We start from the raw sequence: 14,718 nt of genomic DNA, 5'->3' as shown, positions 1-14,718 counted from the left end.
TTTCTTATTCGTTAACACACTACTACATATGCATGGGCCCAAGTAACAGTCTGTGAAACTATGCTCTTGTAACTTATGTTTGGTACAGCCTGAGGATTTATAAAAGCAGGTAAGGAATGCATAGTTTCTGCGGAAAGGTGTTAATAAATGAAAAATATAAGGCCATATCTTACATTTACAGCTGTTACACCTAAAAGGTAGTCAAGCAAACTCCTAGTTCTAGCACACACCCTGACCTTAGCCCTGCAATATGCCTCACAAACACCCACACATTTTAACCCTTGCACTGAGGCAAACACACACCCTTGCTGCATTGTAACTCCACAAATTAGCACAAGAACAGAAAGTAATAAGCTATTTGCCGAGGAAGAGTCGATACATTTCCGAGTTTATATAAAACAAAAGCCTTAAAATAAGGGGGGGGGGGGTTTGAGGACCCTACACCAAACATACTGAACAGCTATACTACCAGCCATACTAAGTTAATTGTAGTAAGTTCCAAAACAAAACAAATGGACAACAAATAAGTGCAGCAAAAGATCCTACTGTCAACCTATGGGATATATTTATTAAACTGCGGGTTTGAAAAAGTGGAGATGTTGCCTATAGCAACCAATTACATTCTAGCTATCATTTATTTAGGACATACTACAAAATGACAGCTAGAATCTGATTGGTTGCTATATGCAACATCTCCACTTTTTCAAACCCGCTGTTTAGTAAATCTAGCCCTTAATGCTCAAGCCAAGAATAAATTTGAGTTCTATTATATGCACCTTAAACCCGAAAAACAATAATGCTTGCATTGCGCCAAAAGTATCCTTATACAGTTAATATCACAGGGTAAAAGCAGTGAGGAAGTTGAAAATTCCTAAATATTTCTGCACAAGGAACAGCGTATAAACAAAAGCAGGAAATTACATCTGATACTTGGCTTACCACTGCATACTCTAGCATCCTGAACATATTTGCATCCACATTACCAACCTCCTTACAGTACAGGACATATCTGAATATAAGTGATGGGTTTGCATTATACTGCAAAGGACCACACACCTGTAAACAGCAAATTTTTATTAAAAGGTCTTGTTCAGAAAAGGTGCTTCAAGTCAGCGTGTGTGTTCCTCCAAATAAGACTATAGCTAAAACATTATAAAACATATTTAAATAATATTTTATAGAGTATGAACTGGATTATCTTGCCATCTCTTCAATATCAGAACAGTGGTTTACTCAAAATCATTCTCTGCCCCCTGCCACATTTGTGTGATAATCCAAGGCACAGACTTCAGGCTATGACTAGTCAAATTGTTATGTAACAGATAGTAAAAGTAATAATATTCACAAGCATAGGATGTTCTTAGCATACACACTCCCAACAGGAGAATTGCCAGTGTATTCAAGTATTTAAACAAGACATACTAACAACACCATGGCAATACATGCAGCTATCTCCATGAGCAAGAACTGAATATATAAAATGCATCTACACATACATGTGAAGGGCAATTCAAGTCTTACATTAGCTCTCCTATCTGTTTTTCCTGACTGGAGGCTACTACAGGACTCGACAAATCCATGACACCAGGTTACTGTGACCTGATCTGAGCACCAATACCCCCCCCCCCAGGTTGCCTTCCCCACAAAACCTGGCATTGTGGAGCAAAAATGTAAGCTTACTCTGAGAATAATTATTGACAGATCAGTTCCTCTATGATCAAGCAGACTCATCAGGCTGCTTGGTGGCACGAAAGTACTCAAATGGTAACTGATGTATGATAAATGAGGTAGAGGGTGTTAATAAAGGAAAAGGGAGTTAATAATAGGATGGCAATTTAGTGAGGGAGGTTAATAATGATCCACAATGGAGGTATTGAATAATGACTGAAGATTTGTGGGTTAATGATGACTGAATGGAGGTTTATTACTATTTGCTAATGATTATGAAGGCAGGTTGATCATCAAGGGGACATAAGGGGATTTTTGAATGTGGCATGTACTAAAGTTTGGACACACAACAAATATACTTTCACGAAGCCTATACATTTAAGCCACATCAGTGCAAAATACTAAAAAGAAAAAATTATGAGCCACACTGATGCTAATTACCACAAAGCTGAGCCATATGTGGTCCATTTATGGCAAAGCCAATCTGCAGTTACTGAATTACACACTAGATGCAGGAACTGAAGAGACTTTCTCCTGTTTTAGAAATCTATAATAAAGTCAAGAATTTTGTACTGATGGAAGCAGCCATCCAGATTCCTCATTTGAAGCAAAATTAAATCAGTCATTCCCACCATGATAAACCAGCACCACATTAAAATGTTTGACCAAGTTATTATTATTATTTATTTATTTTTTTAAACAGTAATGCTTTGCGAGATAAAAATAAATCCCACCAAACAAATCTAAGACAAGGACAGGGTGAGGAGACACTTAATTTTAAAAGGGGGGAAAAAAAACCTCTTCTGGACACAAAATTAATGAACGTGTATGTGCTTTAAGGTGATCGCCACTCATGATGTCGCAATGCCAGACCGTAATAATAGTCAGCTTGAAAGAACTATTTTCTGTCCAGTGGGTGCTTGGGTTTTTGCACACCTGACAATGGCCATCCCTTAAGATTCCTCCTATCACAGACAGATTCAACAGAATGAAGACTGCAATGAGAGAGGCTTCCAGGCTGCACTCTGTGCACTCACCTCCATCTGGCATCCAGCATATTCACTGAAGGACTTTCATCGCCAACATTTGGTTGCATCCAGATATTTTACCTTTACGTCGGAGTTTTTAATTTTTGTTATTTGAAAATATTACATGGTACTTAGTCCTAGGGACCAAACCTAAAAGGACCTATAACTGGAAAACCCTAGAGAGGCTATTACAAAAGGTAAACGGATCATCTATTTTTTATTTTTAGCATAAAAATCATTGTCGATACCATTTGACAAGCTTTACACTCTACTTTACTCTCTTTCGAAGCCAAAAGGTTGATCTTGATGGGGTGAAATCCTGGAGGCAGCAGAAAACTTACAAGGAATCTAATTATTTATATGGGATTTTGTGAAATTATGTATTACTGTGGATACTGATTGTGGGCGTTGTCCATGGTAATTAACAATCTTATTTACCTGCATTACACCATACCCATGATCTGGCAGGGTGCTCTCCTCTCAGCTACTACTGATTACGTTTTAAACAGACAGCGTTTATAAATGCCCTTCCTCGCAGAGGCTTCCATTCATGCAAATGGGAAGTTCACAGAGGAAAGGATATTGATATCACTGCCTTAACAGCAGAGAAAGCAGCATGGGACAAAACGAGTCGGGACGCCCCAGACAAACATGACAAAGCGTTCTATTTAAACAGATAAAAAACTCGCACAAATTTAAAATTTACAACTTAAAGGAGAACTCCACCCAACACTTAAAGGACCAATCCAGACCAATGCATTCTCAGAAACTGCTCGCATTGCATTCAGAGAACATAACATGCACATACAACTGGTAAGACAGTTCTAGCTAGGAAACCGCTGGACCCAAGATATATGCAGCACATAAGTGAACATGGGAAAGTGATGCAGACAAATGTCTTAAGGTCACTTGTATGTTTTTTTGTTTTTTTTAATTGTTGCCTTTGTGAGCAGCATAATTGGCATTAGGATCAACAGACCATAGGCTGCAGTATTTGGAACACAACATAATGTTTTTCCAAAAAGACTTATTTGAACAAGTGATTGCTGCATGTCCTTACTAATATAGAACTGTAACTTCTTAATCCGTGAGGAAGTCTTGACATACCTATAAATGTCCCAATGAGCAGAACGCACAAAACTCATGTATTGCCCTTCTAAACTAATATGCTAAAAGCATATTGACCATTTAACCAATAAATGAATCAAATGCAAAGTAAGATGTGTATCCCTGAATCTAATTTTGTATATATTCTTTTCAATTTAGTATGCAATATATTTCTTGAGGTCCTTTTATTTTCACTGACTGATTGGGCTGGTATTAAAACATCCACACAAACACAGGCAGAGTGCTTCCCAAGCACTTGCAAAATCACGCCCACTTCGAAAACGCAGGGTTTCGCTACATAAACTGAGAGACACAAACAAAAACACTCCTCTTTAATCATATCTGCCTTGAATGTGACTACTTTTATTTCATATGAGCAGGCCAGTCGCCAATACATTCTGATCAACAAGCAGTATTTTTTTGTACCTACTTGTCATCCACAAGAGGCATATCAAAGTACTGAATAATCAGATCTGTCGTTTAGGTCATTATGAATTGCTTCTTTAAGGACTTATTCATCTGAACATATCGTGATATAGATGCTCTAATCAAGAGGTGCTCACACCTAGTCCTCAAGAACTACCAACAGGTCATAATTTCAGGATTTCTGTCTGTAGAAACAGGTAGCATAATTACCCATACACAGGTAAATTTTATGTATTTGGATGGGCAATTATGCTACCTGTTTCTACAGACAGAAATCATGAAAATATGACCTGTTGGTAGCTATGAAGGACAAAGTTTGAGCACCTCTCACTAATCCCTAAATATTCTTGAAAACAATAACACTACACACAATGTTTAACATTGTGTCAATTACAAATAGTTCCAACGTTAATTCAGGAGCTGAAAATGTTAATGTACATGGTAATTTTTAATAATGGATTTTATTTATTTGAATCATTTTTGCCATCACGAAATATGCAGAATTAGTGCTGTAGGACTCCAATGATTTTATTTTACAAATTTTAAACATTTGCTATCGTAATCACCACATTTTTATATCCGCGGTGCCCTTTTCTCTTTATTTGTACCTCCAAAACAATGGCCATGTCGAAATCACAACACAAATAAAAACAAATACTTCACTGTAATAACGAGCTGTCTGCACCCTGTACAAGGATGTTAAAAGTTGGCACAGATGGGAACCATGTAGATTTTAGCGAAAAGGGGGAGGGGGGAGTAATGTGCTCCTAGATACATACTACTACAGGTGCAAATGCATATATCTTTAAGCATGCTGATAAAATACTGGCTGCTTTTGCACATAGCACACAAATACTGGACATTATTTTTACACGGCAATTTAGTTCCCAAATCAAAGTCTGCACATTTTAAGTTTTACAAAGTTCCCAGAATTCAGTTTACACAAATCAAATCTGTGATGCAAAAGCCGCTGTAATTATATAGGTGAGAGATGGGAAGCATTTTACATCACTACATGTGCCTTCCCCCCCCACACACACACTTCTGTAGGGCTTGACAGCTCAAGCACACCTGAAATATCATGCTTTCCACACAAGTTTTAACAACAACTACAGCAAAACTCAGTATTAATCTGATTATCAATCAGTTGATACCAACACCAATTGATGTTGGTAAATTACCACTAACAGCTTCCAAGCTCATCCAATTTGGCTTTACAGGACCCCGATTCTGACACAAAGGGAGGAATTAAATCCCCCCCCCCGAAGTACCACCACGTCAAATGTATTACAGTTACCTCACAAGAATATTTTTATACATTCAACCATTCTTAAATATTTATGTTAGGTAATAAATAGTCACTTTGGGGGGAATTCAATTGGCTGCGTTGCTTGAAAAAGTAACGCGGCCTGCGCACTATTACCGTTATTAAGGTAATATTAACCCGGCTTTCTGCTCGCAGCTCAGGGTGCTGCGAGCAAAAATACAGCGTTAAAACTACCATAACAACGCCAATAGTGCGCGGCCAATTGAATTCCCCCTAAAGTGACTATTTATTACCCAACATAAATATTCAAGAATGGATGAATGTATAAAAATATTCTTGGGAGGTGCAGTTATTGGAGGCTTGACAAGGTCTTAAAAGTTCAGAACACAGAGCAGACAACCCTCCAAGTGGGGTATTCACTTAGGTTTCCGATCCGTTGTAACGTGCCGGCATGGGCCACAAAGACAATCCACGGTACCGCAATAATGTGTATTTTCGTGCGCATCCCCATAGGGCTGCGAAGGAAAATCTGCATTATTGCTGTACCATATTACCGTCAATACTGCGCACTTTCACTGTAACGCAGATCAGAAACCTAATTGAATCCCCCCCCCCCCAAGATTGTTCATTACCTGCACAGAGTGACAACAAAACAATGTGTAGCATATATACTACCCTGTGCTAGGTACAGTTAGACAATTATGTGTTAATGCCCCTCTAGTTTGTGATGTTTAGGCAGGGAATAATACACATACTGTTATATTCAAGAGCCAGTGTGACCTTATAAGGAACCAGGTAAAAGCTGCACAGGTTGAGATGCATTGAGAATCACACAAAAAAAGCACCAACAGTATCCTTAAAACACAAACTTCAGCTACATCATAAGGCTTTCTATACAGTCGCAATATTTTCCTTAAAGTACTTTTCTCTTCCCCTCTAGTCTCCCTCATTGGCAATAAGACCAATTTCAACTGTCTCTCAAGCCCGCTGCTTGGGTGTTACACTTTTGTCACCCCTCTGCTTTATACTTCACATTCCATCTCTCCCAATCCAGTCACCTCCACCTTAGAAATATTGCCAAAAAATGCCTCTTTCTTTCTCGATAATGGTACCAAAACTCTTATCTCCTGCTTGGACTACAGCAACCTCATCCTATCTAGCATTCCCCTTATGCATCTATTCCGCTTCAATGCAACTTAAAAGCGCAAAAGACTGATCTTCCTCTCTCGCCACTCCACATCTGCTGTACTCCTTTGAAATTCCCTACACTGGCTTCCCATGTCCTCCAGAACCCAGTTTCAAGTCACTGATCCTTCCCTCACACGTGAAATTCCCCGCCACGCCCAACCACTGCCTTCAAATCTATACATACTCTCTGAAAGCCCAGCTCTTTATTAGATCATAGCTTACTGCAAGACATAGTATCCAATTTTACCTTTTACCCTAACAACTGTCCGACTCTGCATTCTGAGCCACACTAGCTCATCTTGTTCCAGCTTGGCCCACTTTCAATTAGGTTATAAGCTCTCATGAACAGGGACCAGCACCATCCAAGCATTTGTCTTAATGACTATTTTTATTCTGCCCACCTTGTAAGTTCCTGTTTTACCCACAACACAGAATGGTGGGCCAAAAAAAAATATTTTTTTTTTATGTTTTAAAGATGGTATTTATAATACAGACAGGCATACAATTCATTGATCAGACTGATTGAAGATGTATACAGAATAAAATGTCAATTGTGTACATATTGTAGCCATATGTTTGTGTGCTGCAAAAATATATACTTCCATGCAGACCATATCTAGCCATCACAATGGCCCTGCCCTAGACAGAGGGTATAGAAAGCACCCATGTTTGTAACATACATGCAGCAGAACTTAATGAAGCATTACACACTGTCCCCAAGTGTCACAGATCTGAGTGGCTGTGTACCAATTTCAGTTGTTAGATATTTGATCCTACTGTTGCTTGTTGTCACATACAATAAGCTTCCACCAAACAAGAAAGTTATTCTAAACAGAAAGCTTTGTCTCGGAACATTTGTAAATTATGAACGTTAACTCATTAGTGAATGTGAGGTAACCTTACAGTTTGCTTGACTAAAAGCAATACAATGCCTATAAATATTAATGAACTGCACTAATGTTCACCAAAATGTCCCGAAAACAGGCAAATACTTTGAAAACTTTCTAGCAGTGACTTTTGAACAAAACATTACTCAGAAATTGGAACACCCTAATTTAGAGTAGGCCTATCGCCAGCACACAATGGAGGCATTTATTTTGTTGGCCAATCAAATATTCATTTAAAAATTGGTCATACAGTCAGTAACAATATTCTTAATCTGCATAGTGATTAAGCCCATAAAATCAGTGCTGCCTCTGTGATTGTGTTCACATTAAATGAGCAAAGCCAAAAACCACTACAAAACCTGGAGAATCTGCACAATACTGAAGAAGCTATGATTTGTTAACACCCCCCCCCCCCCCCCCAATCAGTCTGGTGTAATTATCACCCTAAAAGAGGTTGGGAGGTGGGTGGGCCAAAACTCCTAATAGGTATCATACAAAGTAAAGAAAATACTGGATAACAAAGGGGTGCAAGTCACCAACTGGACAAAATCCATAATTTAGGAAATTAAAAAAAAATTATTGAAAACATTTATATCAATAGACAAAAACATAAAAATTATGTCAAATTTACAAGACTCATTGAAAAAAAAATATTTTGGGCTTTTCCACAGCTTAAAAAAATACATATATAAACACACTATTGCACACATTTGAGTCCTCCAATTCAATAAGTTTCACAACAAACAGTAAAACCTGTTCACGCCCCACCTGTCCTATGCATTAACATCAGCTATGTTAAGACATACATACATACATGCTATAGCATCAATTTAAGGTTTAGTGCGAAGTGAACGGCTCTTACTAATCTACAACTTCAGGCATGTTTAGAGTAATGCACCAGTTCATTTCTCAGCATACCAGCCCTTTAGAACATTCAGAAGGATGCATAAAGGGACGGACAAGATACAGTCACTTTGGCAACTGAAAAATGTGACCAAGCCAAAGCAGTAGTAAAAATTGTCAAAACCTATTGCGCAAAATATTCATCTTGTTCCACACTTAGCTGCAAAAGTGTTCCCTGTCATAGCCCAGTGTTGGCTAACCTGTGACACTCCAGGTGTTGTGAAACTACAAGTCCCAGCATACCCTTACAGCAATAAGCTGCTATATATTGGCAAAGCATGCTGGGACTTGTAGGTTCCCAACACCTGGAGTGTCACAGGTTAGCCAACACTGTCCTAGCCCAACCAGACAGCAGAATGAATTGACCATCACCCAAACTATTCATAGACATTAAATTCTGCAAAATGCTGATTCACAAATACAAAGGAGAATTGCAAGGTAAAAGCAGAACTTGAAGCTTTTACTGCTGAAACTTCACACCTCTACAAAAGCAGCTTGTTCCATCATGTAATGTGATTCACTGTAACTTTACTCATCTCTAAGGAACACCTTACACTAGAAATATAGCGCACCCATATTATAATACTACTCAAAAATAATGATCATATAAACTGGACAAAAATAAGTGTAGTGGGAGCAAAGAAAAGGAAATAAACAAATAACGCTGATTTTTGCACAAATTTGCTGATTTTATAAATGTTGCTCTATAAGGATTTGATTGTTTTCTACTGCTCAAAAAGCCCCTAAAACCAATATCAGAGAACTAAACTATACGATATTTGCTTATTTTTTCTTTTTAAACAAATGATTTGATGCTCAAACCTACAGTACATATAATTCTCCTGCAACATAACATGCATGTAACTGAATGAGTAATTTGAGAATATGCACTCCTCAGTTACTTTCAGATTTGCTTACTAAAGGTTGAAAGTCTCCCAGAACTACTGGCAGACCCAAGCATTCAGTGGGCCAAACACAATGACTGCAGCAGATATGTTTCCAGACACCCACAAACATCAGGTGACAGGATTTACCATCAAAGTTTCCAATTTTTCTATTAAAATCAATGCATGTGGACAATACTTGAAGGGTTTGTGACACAAACCAAAACAATGGTCACAATATCAGTCATAAAATGTGTTCAAAAATGACTTTCTTGCTGCACAGCTGCCAAAAGACCAGAGAGTTGCAACTACTGAAGTGTTACTTCTACTAGGCACTTTGAGATCATCACTTCCTCCACAAAAATTTTGTTGTAAGTGGGTCATTAGGACTTCTATTACTATGCACCGTTAACCTAATTGACAGGGTCAGTATTGTAACATGCTCTCACACAGAGAAATTAATGTGGCTGCTTAAAGAAAGTTGTGAAACCAAGATGTAAAAAGGGTTCCTCTAAACTTGGTCCTCACTACTGGTCCTCATATTACAGAATAAGTGGTGCTTTTCTTAACAGTTCAGTATTTGAAAATGGCTAAGTTCATTAGTGGTCCAAATTGACTACCATATTTTAAGGCAAATATATATGAAAAATGTGTGTTATTCCTTGATAGGACTAAGTTTGTTAAACAGTGGCCTAAACAACAACTCCAACATTGGACAATGCTAACTTTTTACCATAAAAGTGAAAGTACAAAGTGCCCTTTGGTGTCTGGACAATGGAGAAGCGAGAAAGAATTCCAAACTTATCTCCTGGCTTGCACAATCACCAGTGTCAGCAATGAGAGGACTCTACTAGCTTTCACAGCCAGGAAATGCAGAGAGCTCCTGTACATCAGATGAGGTCAGAGACCCACTAGCAAAAAGACAAGGACATTTTGTATAATGACCAATCTGAAAAACATGTAGCCAAATAATAAAAGTGGTCGTCATCCATAGAAATGATTTCTAACACCATTTCTGATACAGACTAATTGTAAAAGCACATTTTATCAGTTAGCCATGCCATACAATTTTACACTAGCATTCCTTTACCGCTATTTTCAAGTTAAATCATGGAAGCAAAGTAGCAGCATAAAAATCTATAAACTATTTAAAATTATAAACATGCAAGTGCATAAACACTTGCAAAGTTGAAGACATGAATAGTACAGTTTAGAAGTACAAAATTATAAAGTAAAAATATGACTTAAAATAAGTTAAGACAGCAGTGCCACAACTCAAAAACGTGTAAAACTTTTCTTTAACTTCCTGCGATTTAATATACTGCCATGCACTACCACCAAATAAGGCTAAAGAATGCACTTGTTTCCTTACCATGCAAGCAATATGAATTTTTTATGACCCTGGTCTTTGCTGCACTATTGGCCGGCAGTACAAAATCTTTATCACAGGGTAAGCAACGGCACATAAACATGCTTATTTTCATATACACTTAAAAACGTATGCTATTTTAGGATAGTAACCTCCCTTCTATGCACAAGCCGGAACGTGTCCCGACTAAGATACCATAATTACGCAGAATGTAGCAGTTACTTTAGAGTGTACATAAAAAAGGGTCAGTAAATAACGTCTTCCACATAAGTCATTTACTCAGAGTGAAACAGCCTGGAAAGCAGAGCCCCTATCATACGCCCTGTACACACTCCCCAATAACATGGACTAATGAATGTTAAACATGAAGCTGCCAGCTTCGCCCTCCTCGGGGTAGCCTGCCCTACATTTTGAGAACCAAGATACACAAATAGTACACCCAAGATGTAGGACACTGGCACATACATATCGGAAGGACTAAATACAAAACAAAGATGTGGTCCCACTACAGACGTGGTGCAGATACACAGAACTTGTGTGCGTGGTTTAACAAAGCCAAACCCATTAACATAATGTTCACACTCAATAACTTCAACAGACAAGTCCTATAACATACATGGCAAGTTACACTGTGTGAGCTATGTGGACACCGTGCATTCCAGCACTGTATCGCTGTTACACTACACAGGCCAGGTATGGACGCCCAAGTTTTACATTTTATTTCAAGAGTAAAGGAACAGTCTCAGATGCCCCCCTCCCACCACCATATGTACGGTACTGTACATCATGTACCGCAGGCATTGCCATTCACCTGTATGGGCGTCTGCAGCCACATTACCCCCACCCCGGTAATAGGTCTACCAACACCCAGGGTTACCCATTAAAGTTACGTTATAAAAAGAGGGATATAATACGCACAGTACAGTCCGGATCTCTCCGTGGAGGCCGCTGACGTCAAGGTGGGCAAAGTGACGTCACTCCCGGTGGGTCTCAAACCACAAAGCAAATTCTACCGCTTGGACCGAACCCGCCCTACCAGGCCTGGCCCTGACGTCAACGCCTGCTCGCCTTGCAGCCAGTCACGGTGCTCAAAGAAAAAGAGTGACTGGAGTAACCAATGGCGATGCGCGTTATACAAGAGGAGGGAGGAGGAGGGGCTGCACAGGGAGGGGTGTATATATAGATTTCCATATAGCCGAGATTGCAGGGAGTGGTAGGTAAAAGAATGGGAGAGATTACAGGGGTGGATCTCATATGGACTGGAGAACACGGAGTAGTGTAGTGATAAAAATCTGTTGAGTAAATGGTGTGTGGGTAATATGAAGGACTAGTTATTGCACTAGATAAGCAGTTGTACTGGTCTCACTTTGCAGGACAGGGTGTTTTATTTACAGCAATTCATAAGTATAATGTTATATATATATATATATATATATATATATATATATATATATATATATATATATATATTTTTGCGTGTGTCTAAAAAGAGACTACATTTTTTTATACCTTGTACAAAATGTCACATTGGTTACTTCTGATTTTCCCCTTGTTCACGGTTGCTATTAGAGACAGGCTAAGCTGGAATATGACTAGAAAACGACGCTAGCAAGCTGGAAAAATAAACTCATCATCAACATTTATTTATATAGCGCCAGCAGATTGCGTAGGCTTTACAATTGGACATAACAGTCTTAAAATGTAATAAAACTTTATTTTCATTTTGTTAAATATATTTGATATTTTTTTCACACAAAATATGTTTTTAATAAAAATATCACAATTTAAACGTGCAATTGAGTATGCTGACACTATATAAATAAATGTTAATAATAAATAGTATGCAGTGTGTAGCATAGTCCATCCAAGAACTAAACACACATAATAATACACATGAAATGAAAATATTCACTGTTTCCATAAAAGAAATAAGTGTATGGATTGGGTCTTGAGTCCTATGATTCATTATCCAGCCATGCCTTCTTGTTATAACAGTGATACCAGACTGGAATATGTCCACAATAGAACCGAATATTGTGATCTTTTTTTTTAAAAAGAAAATCTTATCAGATTGTTTTAGTGAAAATCCCAGTGCCGAAACTTATTCAAAATTGATAGACCTTAGGATAGCTGAAACAACATTACTGTTTATACATATATATATATATATATATAGATATAGATATAGATATAGATATGCATAAATGGTAGCAGATCCATGTTTAATTACTTCTCTACAGAGAGATTCATAGCCACCACCTAAAATTATAAGGGTAGAAATGAATTAATCTCCCTATTGTGTCAACTGCTGAAGCTGAGGATAATAACATAAACTTGTATTTATTTATATTCCTAAAATACTACTACATATGTAATTTTTTGTTTGTTCGAAGATTTTAATTACAATGGTCGAAATGTGTCTTTCCCAGTGCACTTCCCCCTGCAGCTCAGTGCCTGTTCTTCAATCTACCTGCTAGGTACTAGACATAACTCCATTGCTCCTGCTGGTTGTCATCTCTCCTGCTGTCCGCTGAACTGACACTTCATCTTTCCTGCTGTAAACCTGTTGTCTGCAGAGCTGACACTTCATTGTGTACTTCGCCACTATACCAGTGGTAACCAGTTGTCCACAGAGCTGACACTTCATTGTTTACTTCGCCACTATCCCAGTGGTAACCAGTTGTCCGCTGAGCTGACACTTCATCTTTCCTGCTGTAACCTGTTGTCCGCAGAGCTGACACTTCATTTCTCCTGTTGTCTGCTGAGTTGACATTTATCGTGTATTTCGCTACTATCCCAGTGGTAACCAGTTGTCCGCAAAGCTGACACTTCATCTCTCCTGCTGTCCGCTGAACTGACACTTCATCTCTCCTGCTGTAAACCTGTTGTCTGCAGAGCTGACACTTCATTGTGTACTTCGCCACTATCCCAGTGGTAACCAGTTGTCCGCAGAGCTGACAATTCATTGTTTACTTCGCCACTATCCCAGTGGTAACCAGTTGTCCGCTGAACTGACACTTCATCTTTCCTGCTGTAACCTGTTGTCCGCAAAGCTGACACTTCATTTCTCCTGTTTTCTGCTAAGTTGACATTCATTGTGTATTTCGCCACTATCCCAGTGGTAACCAGTTGTCCGCAGAACTAACACTTCATCACTCCTGCTGTAAGCTATTATCCGCAGAGCTGACACTCCATCGTATCACATCACCATCTACTTTATAGTAAGCTTGTTGAGCCTGATGGATTCTCCTCTGTACATTCCCCGATAGGTCTCGCCTGATACTTCCAGTAAGGGCCTCGACCTGCGGTGCAGACGCAGCTGAGACCAAACCACCTTGCGGCGGTCCCTGGTGAATACCTTCTGCCTGTTAGACTCCTCGCCTTGCTGGAAGTAGTGCTAATTTAGGCAGATCTAGGATCCTAACCTACTGGAGCGTGACAGGTGGTAGTGTTTAGTAATATATAACCAAAGGTATTTGAGTTTTTTGAAGGTGCCAGTTGAAAGAGAATGATTGCTCAAGCAGCGACTTGTCTGATGCAGGCACAGGAAAGTCCGGGGGGTAAATGTATCAAATAGCGGTTGTCAGGCACCGTCCCCGCAGTTCTGCTGCTGCTGGGAACGGACGCCCTATCCTTCCGGCTGCAAGCATCTAGCAATGGGACGCAGTGTCTGCGTGCATGCGCAGGTCTGTCCACGTTGCCTAGCAGTGGGGACGCTTCTCGTTAGTGTCGGTAGGCAGTGTCAGCCGATTCTGTCTATCCAGAGACGACTTTCTTATGCTCCAATCAGGAGCTTGCTGCTTCTATTTAAACCTGCCACTAACACCACTAAGGTACCAGAGTATTAGGCTCACACCTGATCTCCAGTGTTTGTTCCTGCATTCTGTTCCTTGTATCCTGATTATTCGGCTTGTTACTGACTATTTAGATCTTGATTTGGCATTGATTCTGCTCCTCAGGTACACTTCGGCTTCCCTGACCACTCTTCGGC

At 39.1% G+C, this 14,718-nt stretch overlaps 1 protein-coding gene across 5 annotated transcripts in view; it reads right to left on the bottom strand.

Annotated features, from left to right (window-relative positions):
• The window catches only part of CTNND1 (catenin delta 1), a 63,715-nt gene extending 51,917 nt beyond the window's left edge, over positions 1–11,798 (bottom strand). For 3 of the 5 annotated variants that reach the window (XM_075217198.1, XM_075217200.1, XM_075217199.1), the window contains exon 1: positions 11,646–11,798. The gene's annotated coding sequence lies outside the window, so the exon portion shown is untranslated. The remainder of the gene's footprint in view (positions 1–11,645) is intronic. The other 2 variants (XM_075217201.1, XM_075217203.1) reach the window with 1 other exon arrangement.
• Between the last annotated feature and the right edge of the window lie 2,920 nt (positions 11,799–14,718).

The sequence above is a fragment of the Mixophyes fleayi genome, chromosome 6, assembly GCF_038048845.1.
Source record: "Mixophyes fleayi isolate aMixFle1 chromosome 6, aMixFle1.hap1, whole genome shotgun sequence".
Classification (NCBI taxonomy): Eukaryota; Metazoa; Chordata; class Amphibia; order Anura; family Limnodynastidae; genus Mixophyes; species Mixophyes fleayi.
Note: the sequence above shows the minus strand (reverse complement) of the source record. Positions and strands in the feature narration are given on the sequence as shown.